General features: G+C 30.6%; 1 protein-coding gene across 1 annotated transcript in view; it reads left to right on the forward strand.

Annotated features, from left to right (window-relative positions):
• Positions 1-287: 287 nt before the first annotated feature.
• The window catches only part of LOC137933679 (5'-3' exonuclease PLD3-like), a 79394-nt gene continuing 59358 nt past the window's right edge, over positions 288-20323 (forward strand). The window contains exon 1 of the mRNA XM_068777689.1: positions 288-362. The gene's annotated coding sequence lies outside the window, so the exon portion shown is untranslated. The remainder of the gene's footprint in view (positions 363-20323) is intronic.

Raw genomic sequence — 20323 nt, forward strand, 5'->3', positions numbered from 1 at the left:
TTTTGTTTAAATTAAGCTTTTTTATAATGACATACTTCAACTTGAATACATGATTACGATAAGAGACATAGCCTGTAAACAACTGGTGTCAATTATCACAGATAATATATATATTTTTTTATATTTACCACAGAGTTCTGATTAAAGCGGACGTTATTACGACTGTTTGTAGTGCATTTTACGGTTAAGCTATAACTCCACGTCCTTGCTGTCAGTGTTAAAGATGCATAGGCGCGGAAGGCATGTGCAGTTCACACTCGCTGTCCACCGCCAATAAGCGATACATCAGATAGTGTTGCGGAAACGCGTAGTTAATAAGTGCTTCTTGGAGCCGGATAATTCGCAAGCTGATTCGATTTGAGGTGAACGAACTTTTACTCATTACACTGGTATGAATAATTTTTTTTTTATAATTGCGTGCGACGAAGATATGCCGCCGCCATATTGATTTTACACGTAAAGATACCGCTGCCACTGCAAATGCCGCGCTACGACCTTGTTCCAATTACTAACCATTAGCCACGGCTCGCTGTGTATTTTTTTTTTCGGGTATCGTTTCAGCTTTTAGTGGACCGATACGTATAACTAATGCAAATCGTTTCATGTCTAGGGGCTATCAACATTTCACCTTATAAGTAATGTTGTAAATCGTTAACATGAACGCACCCTTGCATGCATCGTTTTTTCGAGATTAGTGGACCCTTTATGTAAAATTTTGGTAATTACATATTGAAATTGTTACAAATTGGCTTGTTTATGGCATTAATTGATGCATTGACATGCAGTGTGGCATCTTTAATGCAAAATGTGACGTTTTTTAAAGCCTTATATACATGAATTTTTTCTACTATTATAATAATGTTATTACATAATAATGACGATATTCTATCTAATAAGACATTAAGTAATTATATAACATAACTTTTATAGTGAACCAACTTGATTTATTACTTTTTTTCTTTATTAGATGACATTTTTGAGTGTAAAATGTCTTGTTAAAATATTCTCCAATATACTTACCTTAATTTTTGAGTAACAAACATATAAATCATATACATTTATTAACCAATCAGTACGATTTATTAGATATTTATAAACATATAATAATTCATAAGAATTACAATGCTACGAATATTATAAAAAAATTATAAACTAATAATAAAAAAAATTTCGTCCTAAATATCGTAAAGAAATAAAAATACCGAGAAAAAATAAGAAATAAGAATCAAAAATTGGTTTTATGATCTAAAATGCTGATAAACACTTAATAAGAATTTCCCGTAATTATTTACGAAACAAAAGTTTGAATCTCTTTAATGTGTCAGTTAATTGAAACTATTTATAACTTTGAGTTTCCTAACATAGATTGATATAAATTCTTTGTGCCGAGTGGATAACTTCTAAAACTTTAATACAGAAGACCATAATGGATAAGGAATTTAGATATAATATTTTGATAATCCGAAAGAAGTCGAAGTATGTATATTAATGAGCTGACAAAAATATATTTTACGATGAAATAAATTCTTCGTTTAACTGTTTTTATTTCGATATTTAAATAATTTATGTACCGTCGTAGTAAATCATTGCCCACTGCCATAAAGTTTAAGAAACAACAAGAAACGAAAACAAGATTAAATAAATACATATGTTGTTCATTATTATTTATTTAGTCATTCTTTTTACAACTTGTGTAATGGCAGACTTAATTTATTGTAGACATTCTATATCAGTCAATCGAAGTCGCTGCAGATATAACTAGTTTATAGGTGTATAAATGTTACAGATTTTTTTAATTAAAATAAAAATTGTATACTTAAATTACATATACATTTATAACATAAACGATATAATTCGCTATTAGAGATAAAATACGACGATTCTTCCGACAATAGATCTCGAACATTCTTTATAAATATGTAACGGACTTTTGACTCTAAGTTTTATTCTGTAAAGAAGTCTAAATCCAGGAGAAATATGAATGAAATAATTTAGATCTTATTTTGTTTCTATCACATCGACGTCTATAAAAATGTGTTTAAAATTTTAATTTAAATAATACTTACGCAATCAACTACGCATTTGTGTGAATTAATTATTAAATTCTTCGTAAAAACAATTAAATTTGGAGTAGAAATATTAAAATTTCTTTTTTGTTTTTGCTTTTGATCAGACACGTATTATTATGCTTGTACGAAAACGTTTGCTTCGTTCTGAAACTATCCCTTTGTTCTGAATTGTTGTATGTTTTAACATGTTCTATATAAAAGTCAATTTTGCTATGTCATTGGACTTCACAATGATGTTACCATATGGCAGTTAATTACAGAAACGTGATCGTATTTTTTAAAGATTAGCAACAAATTCTAGCGAAAAACATGATTAATTAATCTGTACAATGAAGCATATTTTTAATCTACATTTTACATATATATTTTACTTGAACATTGTTTTGTGGTAATGTGATATTTCTGTGACTCTAAATATTCTAAAGGTAAGCCTGTATATACTGGTTGATTAGTTACAGAAATAAACTTTTAATAGGATTTATGTATAGCTTATTTCCTGTAAATTAATAAATGATAAAACCTTTTTAAAAATCAACGTTTTCTTGTGAAAATATATTAAGAAAAGAGTTTTCATAATTCAGATTATTAAAAATGAGAATTGATTATTGTTTACTATCCTTCTCCGCAGACTTAGTACCGTCAAATGTTTTTGACCTGATGCACAAGATACAATAGAAATAAAAATGTGTAATCTATTTCAGGAAGATAACTTTATATATAACTTTGAAATTTTCAACTTACAAATAATAGCCATAAATTCGACCCTTTATAGCTTTTAAATTTATATATATTTCGTATGTTGAATAAGCGGGATAAAATTTCTATAAAGTTTTATATTTATGTACAACAAATCTTTATATAAGACGCAACGTGGCCCGTAGTACAGAGGGTTATTTAGTGGAGTGCCCCAGTTCTTGTACTATCGCATATCTTTGCCTCGAAGGTGACCCACTTAGGAAATTTAATTTGTAAAAATTAACTTAATGTTGCGACGAACAAGTACGTTGGGGTTTGATATCGACGTTTACGTTTTGATTTATATCGTGTATATTATAGTTTGTATTGTTATGAGTGTTCGATTGATGTTGTTGATGAACATTTATATTACTTTTATAGCTTTAAGAGTATACATATCTAAACATAACGCCTTGTCTTGTAATAAGAAACTAAGATACGTAGAGGTTTCCATAAATCAACGTCAAGTCGATAAAGCAAGCAGTGGCAGCCCAGAAAATTTTACAAAAAAGTTATATTTTTTTCAAAACTATTGATTTTAATGGGATCTATAAACAATTAAGAGAACATGGTTTGACAGAAAGTTCTTGTTTCTTCCAAAATAAGGCCCTTGGAGTAAACATTTTTGATATATAGAAGGGATGCTCACGGTAACATGAAAATGAAAAAAAGTAGATATGAAACGATTTGTAGTATAAAATGCATTAACTTTTTTTTTAATGGCAATCATTTTAAATTACGAATTATTGACTTTTTTAATTAAAATTATGGGGTTAGTTAGTACTTACTTGCCCAATCACTAAATTTTGACTTGACGTTTATTTATGGGACACCTTGTCTGTACGCTGTGTTGTTGAAATGAACTTTTTACGACCATCACTTGAATTGAGATCTGCCCTTGGAGGGAACGACTCTAAGTCGAATAAGGTGATGTACCGTACTCGGAGATATATATACATAACAGCGAAATTTCTCTATAATATGCTCCTTCTGGAATGGTAACATTGGTAGGATTGGAGAAATTAGGTTACATTGGAAGAGGATTCTAGTAGGTGAAGGTGAACAATAATATATCGCGAGGAAGGTTAAACCTGCTACGCGGGTCGTCCGGATGCCGATAGCTACGGCACCCACGCAATAAATCCACAAGATTCTGAGAAGTAGTTTTGTTAGAACTGTGAACACAGAAGAAGAATCTATAATATATGTAAATATTACAGGGCTTACACAATAGAAACTCCAAATTTTAAGTATTACAATATTTCCCAAATAAATGTTTATTTTCTTCAACGATGCCCGCAAATAACTTTTCACATATCTTTTGTTTTATTTAATGTTGTTTTTACCGTCTAAAATAAATGAGAAACATTATTTATTTTAATTTTTATTTAATATTCTTTATTCTTATTTAGAGTTCCATAAAAATAAATAAAAAATGTGCAACGGGTGGTCTTATCATACGTGACAATTTCTTACTGACAACCATAGTATGGAATCGGGAGAAGTGTAAAAAATAGGTAGTTAATGTGTACAAAACATACATACATAAAGATAAATATATACTTATAATAAATACGGTGTAATACATTTTATACATGTAATAAAGTAATAAATAAAAACATCAGACTGACTTTGATCGCACTTACCTCAGAAAGAACAAATAAACAAGGAAAGAAAAAGAAATGAATTAAAGGATAAATAATCATAAGTTTAGTAAATAGTTCTTAACTATTTTAAAAAAAGGTAGTGATTTAACACGTCTTATATTCAGCGGTAATTAATATTAATGCTTTTAAACAATTTAATTTGCACAAATTTGACTTTAACTGATTTAATTATTATTATTGAAATTTATTTTTATTTATATATAACTATTTTTAATTTATATACACTTAATGATTATGAACAAAGATTGTTGAAATTTAATATGGTTAGTCTTCATATGAGCTTGTTAAAATAGTTTAATTATAAAAATGCATTAAGAAATATGTTTTCAGAGTCACTAACACCGTAAAATTTTCAGATGTGATTGTGTTTCAAAGTGATTTTAATGAGTTATTAAAAAAAGACAAAAGCGGATATAATTCGTAAAATTTATATATGGTGGAATGTTTGCTGACGTTATATTTGTCACGTAAAGGTTTGGGGGGTTTCTGGAGTAGAGACAAGCGCAGTTTAGAGCATCAATTCACAAGATGGACCGAAGATATTGTTAAAATCGTCTGCAGAATCTGGATGTACGCCGCTTCCAACCAGCCTTATTGGATATCTATGGGGGATATGTTTATCAGTGGACATCCTGCGGCTGAAATGACGATAATGATGTTTATAACAACTGCCGATAAACCAAATAAAATATAAAAAAATACGCTAGGAATTACAAAGTAACTGTATTTACAGCAGTAGCTTCAATAAATTCATATTTATAATCATTCTTTTATTTTTTTTTTCATTTAAACATTGTGTTTATAGTATAAACATGTAAATAATAAAATTATAATACAATAATTCTTACCTATTTACGTAACAGAATTTATTGTCTTTAGATTGTGGGAATAAAAAAAAATAATATCAAAAGGCCACTCTGAGGAAATCTGTACAGTACCCGGTGATAAATACTGTACATGGACCTTTGGAAACAGTCGATCGGCTAATTTCGGCTTCGTAGAGCGTTATCTCTGTCGCACGAAACACAATGACTGACCATACGTAACAGGTAGTGTGGGACAGTGATAGTGCTCTACGAGGCTGAAATTAACCGATTGTCTCTTTCCAAAGGTCGATGTGCAATGTGTGTCGCCGAGTACTCGAAATAATTCTTATTTATTCACTCTTTTTAAAACTCGTTTAATGGTGGACCATTGACTATATACATATATATATATATATGGATATATAGTCACTAATCTATATATGTACATATATATAGTGAGAGAGGGAGAAAGAGAAAGAAAGAGATACAACATTTAGTACTAAATGTCACGCAATACCTTTTGATAATATGGTATGTAGTTTATTTTCATAAATTTTTAGTTAAATTATTTATCAATACACAATGCGGTCGTAGCATTTGATATTCGCGTAACCTCGGGACGCTCAGAATATATAATAGCGTCTAGATCGAATTAATACAAATATTTTATTTTTAAATATAAATTACTAGGTTGTTTGATTAAATTAATTTTGTTAACGTGTTGTGTGAGTAGTACAATGTTTAAAAAGCTAATGTTTAATGGCTGCGAAAAAAAAAAGCTGGTCAGAAATAAAAATAAACATGCTATACTTGTTTTCTACACTACATAAAATTAGTAATTTTTTACGGGTAGACTTTGTATAGTTTGACAATACATACTGAATTATTATGTGCATATATATATATATATATATATATATATATATATATATATATATATATATATATATATATATATATTCTCTTCTATCTAGGCTTGCTTGGAGTCCTCGTTGCTGTAGTATAAGTTAAAGAAAACAATAATAGGAGATATTAATTTATAACATGATTAATTTATGACATTCTACTATTGACATAGACAAATAATCAAGCAAGTAATGATAAAGTGAGTGAATAAAGAAATAAATAAACAGCTGCCATATTTGAGGTCACGTTTTGAAAATTCTAAGAGCAGGGTGTAATAAATAAAGATCCAGTAAAGCGAAATTAGCAAGCAAGGCTATCTGTCTACAATGTTTTGCCATCTTGAATCAAGTAAATCTGTCGTCAACGAATAAATACTATTAGTCAATGACCAAAAAAAAATAGTTGTTAGCTGTCATTAATTATCGCGTAACAGTATTCACTTCGTGACACAGACGGCTTGTGGTTACATTAAACATTGTTTGTTTCTCAGGATTAAAAAAATTATCAAAATACATACATCAATGAGACCATTCTTCACAGTTTAGATGTAACGTTACCATTTGCTTTAGCACCTGTAATACAATAGGAAACTATTCATATACATAGCATTCATTGTTTGATACTTTGAATATTTATTCTAGAAAAGTCCTATTTGTGTTGGTGTTTAAAACTGTCATCAGTATGTCTTAAATCACAATCCATTGTCACCAATATTAATCAGAACAGGATAGGCAACTTACAATTATCATCATACCAGCCGATTGATGCCAACCACAAGGCGTAAGCTTCTCCCACCAATCACCACAATCACCTGTCGTGCACTGCATTCATTCAGCGACTTCCGGCGAACTTAACTATGTCGTGATTACATGCTCGTGAACGCAAATCGAAAACCTTTTTTTCCAACCGCCGGCGAGTAACTCCTAATAAGATTAAAAAAAAACAAATACTTCGATCAAGATACATATATTCAAACTAAGTAATAAAAATCAATAATTTATTTACAAACAAACCTTTGTTATTAGTAACTGCTACTAAAATAACATTGAAATAATAATATAATACTGAAGAATATTCCTCTTCGTAAAACCAGATATCAAATTCAAATATAATCAGAAGTTACATATCACGAACTGTATCTTTTATTAAAACGTTGATTAAAGATAATACAATGCGTATAGAAATATTCGAGCTGTTATTAAAAAAAAGCTCCGACCCGATGAATAATCATTATTCGTCTATTACCCCGCCTCAAATTATACGTTCAGGTCAAGGTTAAATATGGCCATTTTTCGTACTGCATTAGGTTTATTAATTAAGACCTAAATATTTTGAACATGGCGGTTAATCAAGATGGCTGCCACGTGACGATTTTCTCCGTAGTGTTTAGGTAATCAACTGCATAAACTGTTGTATAGTTGTTTTTGTTCCTTAGAATGCAATATAAGACGTCTGTCCGCCCACAAGCTGAACGGTACAATTTCATAATTTAACAAATACTTTACTGCGGTATTTCCTTAGAATGCACTTAATGAATGGTATCCCGGCAGTAGAGTCTCCTGGGATACAATCTTATATAATATACACATTGTGCATCAATTATGTGCGGCTGCTCATAAACAAGTTTCCAAAGGATGGACAGAAACGCCCTCTGGGTACCATAATACCACATTGCGATGGCTAACTCGCTTAACAAGCGTTGTTATTATGGTGTATCCCCCATAGGTATCTTTGAGGGAGGCCTATGCTTCCCAGTAGATATTTAAAAAAGAAAACAATATTTATGTATTAGTAATTTATAAACTAAAGGGTTTATGTATTGTTACAATGAATCTCAGAATGCTAGATGTGGGCCGCTTTCAATCGATCCTATTCGGCTTCTATAGCGAAGACCTATGTCTGACACTGGACGTCTTACGGCTAAAATGATGAGAAAGATGAATTGTTACTTCTTCTCATCATTTGGTACTATAACACTCGATTCAGATAACTTTTAATTTATATAATAGGTTATTTATTAATTCGTGATATTGTATCTTGTTTACTATGTAGTATTGTAGCAGGTAATATTGTAACTGTTGCATTAGCGGTTGTATTAAAATTTTTATCAATAATAATTCTGGTAAGCATACTATAAAGTCTTATAAGACATTAAAAGTATCGTTTGCCTTTATATAATATAAAAGAAAACGAAGTTAGTAATATTAGGATTCGATCGATTTTCTGGATTGACATGTAAACGTATTTTGCGGGTGATATTAGAAAACCACCTGTGCACGTAATTCTTCCTTCTTTATTGGCGAAGAAAATAAAAGTCAGTTGTGAATATTATATAACAGTAGCTGCGACTAACTGTCAGTGTTGAATTTAAATCGACGTTCGAATTTAAATTCGAAAGAATAATAATAAATTCTTAAAAATACTGATGATGATAGTGGCCAGTGATATGGAGCGTTCTTACTAGAACGCGATATATTTATAAATATGTATATATATTTGGTTGCTTTGTTCAAACTTACATGAGCGAATTTGGAGCGAAACGACAGAAGTTCGGTAGATTAATCGGATTATATTTCGCTACAATGATTTAGAAACTATCCTAACTTGTGTCGACTATATCCACTTTGTCGACCTATATAGTGTAGTGGTGAAGGATTATGTGTATATATGACTGCTGTTTGGCCCTATCAGCCTTTCTGGCTTTTAAAGTATCGTAGAAGTCAGGGCTCGAAGAAAAACCGCCGTCGGTGGCGCCTGACGTATTGTATGAACTAATTGATATATGAGTCCCGTTCCGAGTCGCGCATATGTGTGGGGTACTACGTCGCACACGAGGCGCGGGCTGCGTGTTTTAAAATGAATTTCGTTGTCATTCGTGCGCCGAGGGACCTAAGACAGCGACATATATATACATATATATATATATATTTATTATTATGTAGGGTGTCCACTGCTCTCAGTCTCTTCCATTGACTTCCAATAAAACCGATTCTAAGCGGCCCTAATCTAATTTTACTGATACATCTTACTAATGTTCAAGAAAAACAAAATATTCTAGGACTGAAGTATATGTGTTCTTCCAAGGATAATCGGTGTTGGGATTAGGTAGACTGTATTGACCCTCTGTGTGGCCCTTCTATGTGTCATAAGTCCAGTGTAATACTTTGTCTTGAAATTAAAATGCACTGTCGATCCTCCCGTCAATATAAGAATATCATAAATACAAAACAAAATCGTTTTATCTATATATTGAAAAATAAATAACACATCATCTAGAGTTATCATTTTATTTATTGTATACAGGAAAAAATCTCTATAGCCTGCTGTAGGATTAAGTCAAGTCAAGAGCGAATTTCAGCTAATTTAGGGCCTCCCACATAACCCGATTTACGGGTCGTCAGCCCCAAGCCCTCTCTCTACAACGTGATAGACCTGGCAATTACAGCGAATCCATGGAATACTAACTATTCGTCTACGTCTTAACGTTTTAATATTAAGCAAAGATTACGTAAATATAATTTCTGTTTCGTAAACTGTAGGACTAATCCTAACACGACTTTTTTTGTTACTATGTAGGTTTGTATGAATAAAAAAATTATTATTTTGATTATTTTTCTAGCAATTTCTCGAATATTATTTTCCATGTGAACCTCTTTCGTGTATTTTGTTTTCAAAAAAAAATTATTGTTATATATTACATTTATACAACATTCCAATACTTATAAAATGACTATTATATCAATATTACTGAAGAACAACTTAATAACGCGCCTTCAGAATTTTTGTATTAGGTTCCTATTTGCACTGCGCAAATATGACCATGTTTCTGAATTTTGTAATAAGCTCAATTGGTTGCCGATTCGACTTCACCGGAATGCCCGCATCCTTTCCCTTCTCTATAGTATTTTGTTTAATCAGCTTATCTTAAATCTAGATTTCTTTTTCTAACTGACTCCCACCATAACTTGCTTAGATCATCGGAGAACTTGAGATTGACTTTATCTGCTCATTCTACTATGTTTATGAAGAAATCTTTTACTGTTGTCACTGTCATGTTATGGAATGAGCTACCAGTACCAATAAGATGCGCTAAATCGTTGTTATCGTTTAAATATGATAAAAGAGCACTTCCTTGGCTTCGAAAGTAGAATATTGTGCAGAATCTGTTATTTATTCGTATTAATGTAATGTTTTTTCCACGCAAATGTATTTGTATGTATGTTTATATAAGTAATCTTGTATGTATGTATGTGTGTATAGTGGTGTATGTATCTGTGTATAGGTTTATTTGTATATATTTTTATAGGTATGTTTGTATAATGTATGCATTTGTACGTATGTACACCCTAAACTGCCCTTTCCTTCATGTCTCTCCTCTCCATCTAAAGGTTGTCTGTTAGAGATCGCCTCGAGCGATAAGACCGGCTCTTGTACGTCTATATGAATTGTTTCTTTTTTTTCTAGTTATTGTCTATAGTATTTATATGGATTTCTTTAACATTTAAGAGTTGTATACAGATGTTTTTCTTTAGCAGTAATCTTCTTTACATGCCAAAATATAAAACCTACTTTTATAAAATGTCAAAAATTACGCTTCTTTTTTTGAATATTATCGTCGTTCCACGTGGAATACTTTCATACGTCGATTCGAAAAGTATGCGATCGTAATAAAAAATTCTTATAGCATTACAGCTGAAACAAGTTGGAGGTATTTAACGTTTTATGTATTACACGTTGTTGCACGACAAAGAATTTTTTTGCTATAAAATCATGATATCTTTGTATATATATACTTTTCATCTTTTGATATTAAAAACGTAATAAAATATTAGATTTATATATAAATAGTCGCAATTAATGATAGAAGTTCGAGTCTTCGTCGTTGGTCGTTTACGATGTCTCATAGGAAGGCTTTAAGGTCACCAAAGGAGCAATGGAAAGGGCTATGGTTGGAGATTCTTTGCGAGAAATAGAAATGGGAAAATGCGCAGAAGAACCAATGTCAACGGCCGGAAAGTTTTCGTATAATGACCACGAGTTGGTAGAAGCGACGTGGGCAGCTTCTCCACTATGGTGGACAGCCGACGAAGGTTCTGGAAAATCGTTGGATGCAGGCAGCGCATGGTCGATCATTTTTGGGGGAGGTTTATGTCTTGCGGTGGGCGTCTGTCGGCTGATGTTATAAATGATAGCAGTTCAATTATTTAGATTTTTAATCTGTTCTATTATGTACGCCATCTTTTATACGACTTTTTTGAACTAACGGAATTTGTTCTATTTTGTATTAATGTCAGAATTTCGAATTCATAAAGTTAAAAAGACATTATACAATTAGTGAATAAATATCGTTGTTTTTAAGTAATATTTTTTGATAAGTAACTAAAGGTATATAAATCTCTGTGTAAATATAACAAAGGAGCTAAAAGCACATATCAAGTTTCATTAGCCGTGCTCATAGGTTAGACAACGCTTCAGTGTTTCAGGCAATTTGCGAGTTAGTAAATGCAATGTAAACTACAAATGTAGTAGAAACAAATTGTTACAATATACAAGGTGATTGATATATGTATAAGCTTTAAATGGTGAATATATAGCTTTTTGTTACTATGTTATCATTACGTTATATAATATTACTGAAGCCATTGATTTAAGATAGGTTGTACCATACATTAATTGACAGCAATAAGCCATACATTCATCTCCTTTAGAGCTTTAAAAAATAACCAACTACCTTTTAATTTAGTAAGCAGATGACGTGTTCATGGCTAAGGTTGTCATGTATATGATACCACTCCAGTATCTTCTTTGGGAGTAAAAGCTTCTCGCATCAGAAGTTAGATTGAAAGCCTTTATTTGGTAATTTTGTAATGAAATACAATGACAATTTTAATTAAAGAGATGTTTTCAACTCATTTTGTACCTTGCGAGTTCTATTAAAAATTGTTACACTTTTTCTCAATATAAAAAACAAGTTACATTATTATACTTTTTATCTTTGTTTATTTATTGATGATATAAAATTCGCAAAATATTTAACAACACATGTATCAATGTTAAATCAAGTTTTTGCTTACATTTGCATTTCTTAATTGACTAATTAATTTGGATTAAAATTAAATTTATTATTCAAATATCGTGTATTGTGTTTGATTAACTTGAATCTAAAGTCAAATAAATAATAAGTTTGCATTGCGAGAATTCTGGCTATAAAGGATGTTTCGCTTATTTGGAAATTTCCTTTGAATTTTCATAACGTAAATATTGTCTGCTGTCACGTCACAGTGTACCTGTGGCTCGCTGTAGTATATTACATTTTAACACGCGATCGCCTCTCTGTCCGTTTGTCAACAGACTGAATCATAGATTGAATTTCTAGATAGGCACTTTAAACTACTTTGTTCTATTAACCCTTTATTGAATATTGATATTAGATTACAAAGTTTTTTTTTTGTCTTTGTCTATTGTGGCCATCATGTGAATTGTAATTATAAAATAATGTACGTGACTTTTTTATTATTTTTTTTTGAATTTATACATTTCTAACTTATTTAGTAAACATGATTTTTAATTTTATTGTAGTTTTAATAATTAATGTTATAAATTAAATAAATGAGATGATGCGAGTCAAGTGAGTTTGGGTATTCATCTTTACATGGATAAAGAATCGTTACAATAATACTGTGGAGAATGTGTATTTACTGATTACTCCGTCAGAAAGTTGGCGACAATTGAAAGTGTTACGTGTGTGTTCCAGTGTACTTTATTTTTGCGTTCTTATTATAAAATAGGGCTTATTTATATATAAAAATTCCTACTATTATTATAAGTATTTACCAAAGCCTACCTACTTGCTACTTGTACCTCTGCTTTTGTGGCTTTTACAGCTGCTTCGGACACAGGGCTCGCGAATTTGAAATCCGGGAGCTAATAAATTAAATAAGAATCTACGTCAGAAGTGACGTAGATTCTTATTTAATTTATGATTGAACTGATGAATTGATATCTGCTCGGTTTTTAAAAAAGGTGTGAACCTTTTTTCTGATGATCAGATTACCTTTTACTTAATCTATATCAGAGTTGGGAGAGGATCGTTGGCAAAATCCAATTTGGTTGACATTCGCGTGCCGTGAGACGGGAGAGATGAACTTATGACAGTACCTCCTATCCTGTTTTATATATATTTATATAGTAGGACGCATCATAAATGCGCAGTAACTCGTCTGGCGTATTAGGCATATTTCTTATATGCTACGCTCCTTCGCCGTTGGCCAAGGTAAAATCACAATATAGATAATATATACTTTTTAAGTCGTTTATTAATGAGTAAAGGCCTCGCATACTTTTTCTAGCAAGTATATCTTTTCCAAAAAAGAAATCAAATTTATTTCTCCATCTTTATCTTTGTATAACAATTTTTATAAAATAAGGTAAAAAGGTCATTATTACATTCCTATATTTATGTATTCCTTGTCTCCAGTTCTAAACAAGAAGTTACTATATTAATAATATAAGACATACCGCGCCGATTTACCTGACACATTAATATGGTATTAATAGAATTGTGGGTGTCAAAGAAGGATGGTTTTAGATTAGCTTACAATATGAGGTCGGTTAGTCAGATAAATAACGAATATATTTTTTGAAGATTGGATTTTATTTCTGTTTTATTTGGTGTAAGTGAACAGATAACAGAAAAGGCTGGGTGCAGGTCGCTTTTCACCAGTCCTATTCAAAACCTATGATTAGGCTTATGTCCTGTAGTGACTTCCTATGATGATGATGATAATGATGACAACTTTTATATTTACATCAAATAAAATATCGTTATTCAATAAAGTCTTGGTTCAAAAATTGATCAATGTATTACCTCCTTAAGAGGCAGGACGTCCATCGACATGGGTGAGAGAAGATCTGGTTTAGATCTTTGGAAGACATTGAATGCAGGCCGTTTCTCACCAGTTTTATTAGAAATCTATCCGTCTAGACGTCTCTTTGGTTATATAAACGTTTCTATTCTTTATTTTAACTTTATTGGACAATACCATCATATTTAGCTAAGTCATATAATGTAATTTTTTAAATAGAATTTTCCAGTAAAAAACGGATATTTTATATTTTAATGTATTTATTTACACGTTATTTTTACACATAGAGTAATGACGGATTTAATGCCTAAACAATCTCTACAAGTCAATTTATTGTGGTAGCGAGATAAAAATAGACAAGAATGAAAATATTACAGAAAAATTATTTAATTACGTAATATTACATGCTATACTTACCAAGTTATTACTAATAAACACTAAAATAGTACATAATATATACATAAATATCCCATACAAGTTATAAAAAAAATCCGCTAATAAGCCGCGAAATTTGTTTTTATACACAAGGGTTTGCTGATTTTCTAATTCCAGGGATATATTTATTCCAAAGAACTCTTTGGCCAGGAAAAAAAGATAGAGCTAAGTGAGATGTATTGAAAGGACAAAGCAGGAAAATTTTAATTGATAGTTTCTGATTTCTCCTCGCGAATTTAGTCAAGAAATTGCAAATTAGTACAGACATAGTAGTAGGACAGAAATAGTACTCCAAAAGAAGAAGGAATCGAAGCAGAAGCCGAAATTAGCTGATTCTCTCTTTCAAAAGGTAGATGTGCAATATTCATCGCCGGGTACTGTACATATTGAAGTATTTTATGTCCAAAATTATGGAGGTGGCTTCAGTGATGTGACATGCGGTGTTAAAAAACATTTTTGTATAAATAATGATGAACATTAGAAAATTCCTAATGTACAAATAACTACAAAACGTACAAGCATCATTATTACGTTAGTTTTATATAATTTAACTTTGACGGTAAAGTTGATTTAACGTCGGGTACCAGCGCACGCTATTTTACGATTATTCATATATATTGTATATATACCATCATCTAAAGTTGCTTACGCACGAATTATTTAAATGTCGTAATGCGGTAGTACTGTCAATATTAATTTTATATATAAAAATGCTAACAAATATTACAAGAAGTACAAGAGTTTTATGTATTATTATAATTTTTATCTGTTGACAGATCCCCAGTTACTTAATTTAAAAAAAATTGTGTAAAAATTAAAAAAAAAACTGTTGAATCTGTCTAAACGGTAATGTCAAAAATTAATGTCGGATCACCTCAACAGATAAGCATTCCGAACCGTAGCTTAACATTTATAATGTTAAAATAAACGGAGATTCAAAAATGCCTGTAAACGCATTGCATAAAGATATTTTCAAATTGGTATTGGAATGCTAAAGATAACGCAAGTGTGTCATTTTCACGTATAATTAGAAGTTTTTTTATTGAAGAATCTAATTTTATTTGCAATATCATACACACTATTAACTTACGTAATATATAAACAAAATTAACCGTCACAGACATTAATCAATAATGATGTCATTATTGTAAACAAATAAAGGTTAATGAATATTGTATTTGTAATCTAATTACCGTCTAATTCTGTTTTAGTTTTGTCCCATTCAGGCAACTGTCAGTCTGTCTACAACACGCTGGATGCAGTTAAGGAGCAGTTGCACTATCCAAATGTTTCATTCATTCGTATATTTAGAAAGAAAAAATAGATTATATATGTGTTAGAAAAAATGAGAAATCACATTAAAACTATATGTTGTTCATGTATACAATTGTCTCGGATCTTTTCAATTTAATTTTGTATCTCTAAAGGGTTAATGAAAATGTTTAATTACACCATTATCTTCAATACGAAATTTTTTTTTGACATGAGGAGAATTAATTCCACCGTTTTTTTTTAAATCGATTCTTTGAATAAATAAATACGTATTTACCAAATAAATCGGTTTTTGTAGTATTGACGGCCAGTGCGAAATGTTTTAAATTTATACATACAATACGAAAGTGAAGCTTTTGTAAAAAAATGTGATATAGTCTTGTGGATTTAACATGTTTTTTGGTAATAAATATACGCTGCTAGTGAAATAATATAACATTTGTTACTTTTATAAACTTTTTTCTTTTATTTCATGTCACTAATGGTTACAACGGAGTCACGTTTAATAAATTGAGCGTAAAAAATTAAAACAGAGCACGTTCTGCTCATGTAATTTATCAACATATATCATACTTATGTGTAACTAAAAGTTCGCGACGGGGGCGATGAACTCTGCCGGGTAAACATTCGGTATTTGGGAAATAAAGAGCCTCTTTGTTTGTTGTTTTGTTCAAGTTGAAGATCAGAATTATGTTACATACCGATGTCATTTCTATTTTATTTCTTTCGAATACAATGAGACTATAAAAGCATTTTTCTTTCAGCTAAGAAATAATAAAGAGATAATGTACGTAGGTCATTGGTTAGCAAAAAGCTTTGAAGTTTTTACACCTATTTCCAATCAACTTGTTTAAAGTGATCACTCTGCAATAACTAATATTAATTTATTTTATTCTATAGCAAAATCTGTGCAGACAGACCGTTAATACAATACATCAATACGTTGTTTAATATTTATGAATCCATTGATTTTTGAATTGTATAATAGATTAATTGGTGGCAAATGAGCTGTACATTCACTCCTTTAAAGCTTTTAAACCTATAACTAATCACCCACTGTATAATCGATGTCAACCCTTCTTCAACAGTTCAACAAGGAATTATGTGCAATATTCTCTACCAAGTTTTCGACTGAATTGACTTGAGATTAAAATAATACTTTGTTTAAAATTAAATAAATAGAATAAAGTCCTTGTTTTGCTTGATATAAAATTCTTTTTGACTTTTAAAGATTTTAAACTTAATAAAGGGAATGTTGTCGCCGAAATAGCAAGCAGAAGATTGCTGTTGCAAAATGCTGGCATTATTCGAGACTTACCTTAAACATGGTTTAATTATAGATCTATATAGTTTTAGATACTTTTTTTTTCTTTTATGTGCCAAGTTAGTCATAAATTCTGTCATGTACTGTTTTAAATTTTATAAATGTCATTGAAAATACCCCCCTTGATTAGGAATACGAACCCTCAACCTTTGGAAGCGGACTTTTATTGGTTATAATATAAAAAGAGTCACCTACAACTTTGTGTGTGTATGTTTAAGTGAAATGATTAAAAGGAAAGTTAAAAAAAAAAAATAGTAATGTTATAGTAATGTTAGTAAATAGTAATGTTATTGTACTTTGTGAATGTATATATAACAATCATTTCAATGTAAGGACGTCCATTTCTGGACATAGGCTTTCTTCATAGATTACCAATAAGACCAGTAAGAAGTGGCCTGTATCCAGTATCTTTCAACGACCTTAACTATATCGTGAATATACACTTCATCACTTTTTGTTATTGTAACATTTTTTGACATTATTTTTGTAATAAGGTTTCTGCCAGAATTTTCCCGCGTGCAGTTTAAATCTCTTGTTTTTTAGAACTGTTATTTTTTCAGACCTTCATTAAGGTAATGCCATGTTTTTGATAATAAGCTCGGAGTAATGCAGTAGCAGTCAAAGTACATGAAACAATTTTTTTTACAATAAGTAATGAGTCTAAGATACATTCCTGTGTGAAAAACACATTCTATTTTTTGCAGCAGGTTAAGGAAATAAAATCTAATTAAAATATTTAAAGACAACAAAATATGATATAATGATGAATATGAGTAATGCACGACGATAATTGCGATTTTAGTTTAGTCCATGCAAATAATAGAAAAAGAAATTTTTGCTTTTGAAGCGTGTAAGTTCCTTATTTAAAACTAATTTAAATGTCTCTTATAAGTGTTCTAAATTTAAACAAAGGTTGTCAAAATTTATCACCCGAAAGAGAAAAAATATTTCATGTTCATTACATTTAAAAGTGCTATGTGAATAAAGTCTTTAATATTATTTACGTTACAAACTTTTATGATCGGTCCGTTTAAAGACGCTCAACAATGAAGTAAATTGAATACTCGTTGAAAGCTGAAAGCTCTTATCGCGAAGGCTCGAATCGTGACAGGTTGTTTAGAGTCGGTTGATAAAAGTCATTCGATATTTGAAATTCCGACGTTGTAAGGCGTGTCTTTGTAAATTGAAATACTTATCATATTGAAAACAAATTATTTTAATTTCTTTTGACTATTCTTTTATTGTGTTTGCTCAACGGGCCATGGATAGAGAGGGCTATGGTCAGGATTTTTCTAGAGGACATAGACCAGCTGATTGGTTAGATGAAGTAGTAGCAGAAGAGATGGCCGATGGGTTCTCAAGGCTCAGGAATAGGGCGCTTGCCTACATGAACAGACGACGCATTTTCACTCTGGTCCTCTAGGAAATTCATTGAGAATTTTTTTTTGCGTCGTGTAAGTAACAGGAGATTTAATTATTTTTAATGTAACTACTGGTCAGGCCGAAAGGTTAGGTGGTTCTTTGCTACTTTAAAAAAAAGCTGACCAGTTGGTTGATGTCTTGCTGTAGATTATTGAATTTAAAGTTCCACAATTTATAACAATAGTTATATAAGTTTTTTTTTTAAACTTTGTATCTTTCAACCAGTAACTTTTTAAACCTTTTTATATTCTACGTCTCTAAAAAGTACGAAAATAAGTAAAATTAAAAATTACTACAGAAAGGGTAATTCTTTTATAGCATGACCTTAAATAAGAAAACAGATTTTCAGGCAAAGGAGTTCGGACAAACAGTTTTCATTACTTAGCCAAGCTAAATATCCGTTTACTTTTTTTCGTTTCATCATTTTTATTTGGTTAAGTTAATTAAAAAAAGTAAATATTAGATGTACTATGACAGTAGCAACAGGTTCATTTAATCTCAGATTTAAACTGAATCATATTTATGACCGCATACTGAAAGGAGGAATGTATAGTTTATTGAATGTCAATTAATGTATGATGCACCTTATCCAAAAGCCAACAGTTTCAGAAATACTATATAACCTAATGATAATATAGCAAAAGCGTTTGTAAAACACTAATTGCTACATATTAACTGTTGTTTACTATTTTTACTGGCAAATTTTGGACTGCCAGAAGCTTTTTATTTTTTTAATGGTCTCCGTTATTGGTTGATTTTTACAGGGTAATTGGAAATAGGTTAAGAAGCTTTAAAACTTTTTGCGAACAAATGAGCGATACATTCACCCTTTTATAGTTTTAACACCTATAACTAATAATATTGTTAATTGCGCAGCGTCAATTTTACTCTACGTAATTTTTTAATTTGTTCAAGTATTTACACGATAAGTCGTTAATTATTTATAATCTATAAGAGCTACGTTTTGTGCAAAAAATATATGAAATAAAACGTATATTTTATTACGTATACGTATTAGGAAATTTAAAAATTACTAGATTTTGACGATGAGATGTTCCTAGTAGCAACTTTTGTGATAGACTACAATAAAAAGGCGTTACGCGGTCATTGACATCTTTAACACATGTGAACTTGATATCGATTTTGTAGAACAGATAACGAAAAAAGAGAAGTACGATACACAACAAGTTAAAAGTGTATACATAAGATACAAAATTACAAGTTATATATTTTAACGGTTTTTGTTTAATTGACTGAATATCCGTGACCTTTTATCGAAGAATTGAGGTTACTGTTTACTTCACTTCTATATTGTATAGTATAATATCATCTCCACCTTGTGATTTATTTAACATCTTCCTATCTAATTGTTTGTTAGCAATTATATAATAAGTATATTATTTATTATGCACAAATAGTACATAGCATAAAATAGCGGTAGAGAATTGATATTTGCGATTGTAGGTCGAAAGTTCGATTCTTGGAATACAATATTATATAATTCACACTTAGTGCAATAATTATATCGGATTTCCACTACTCATAAACAAATTTCCAAGGTATGAGAAGCAGCGTCTTCTTAGTACCATAATACTATACTGCGATTGCCAACCCGCCTGTAATGCGTGGCAATAATAGTATGTCCCTACATCGATACGTATCAAGAAGGTTTATGACTCGGAGTGGGCGTCTATGGCTTGAATCGATGAGTAAATAGGATTTTATATGAATTAAGTAGTATTTTGTATGTAGAAGTAATAAATCCTTTTACAGTTTTGATGTTTATATATCTGTCTACTGGTAATCTTAGGTATCATCACCT

This window comes from Battus philenor, unplaced genomic scaffold (genome assembly GCF_028537555.1).
Source record: "Battus philenor isolate CCGP_79_NKW_IND1 unplaced genomic scaffold, ilBatPhil1.0.hap1 SCAF_14, whole genome shotgun sequence".
Lineage (NCBI taxonomy): Eukaryota > Metazoa > Arthropoda > Insecta > Lepidoptera > Papilionidae > Battus > Battus philenor.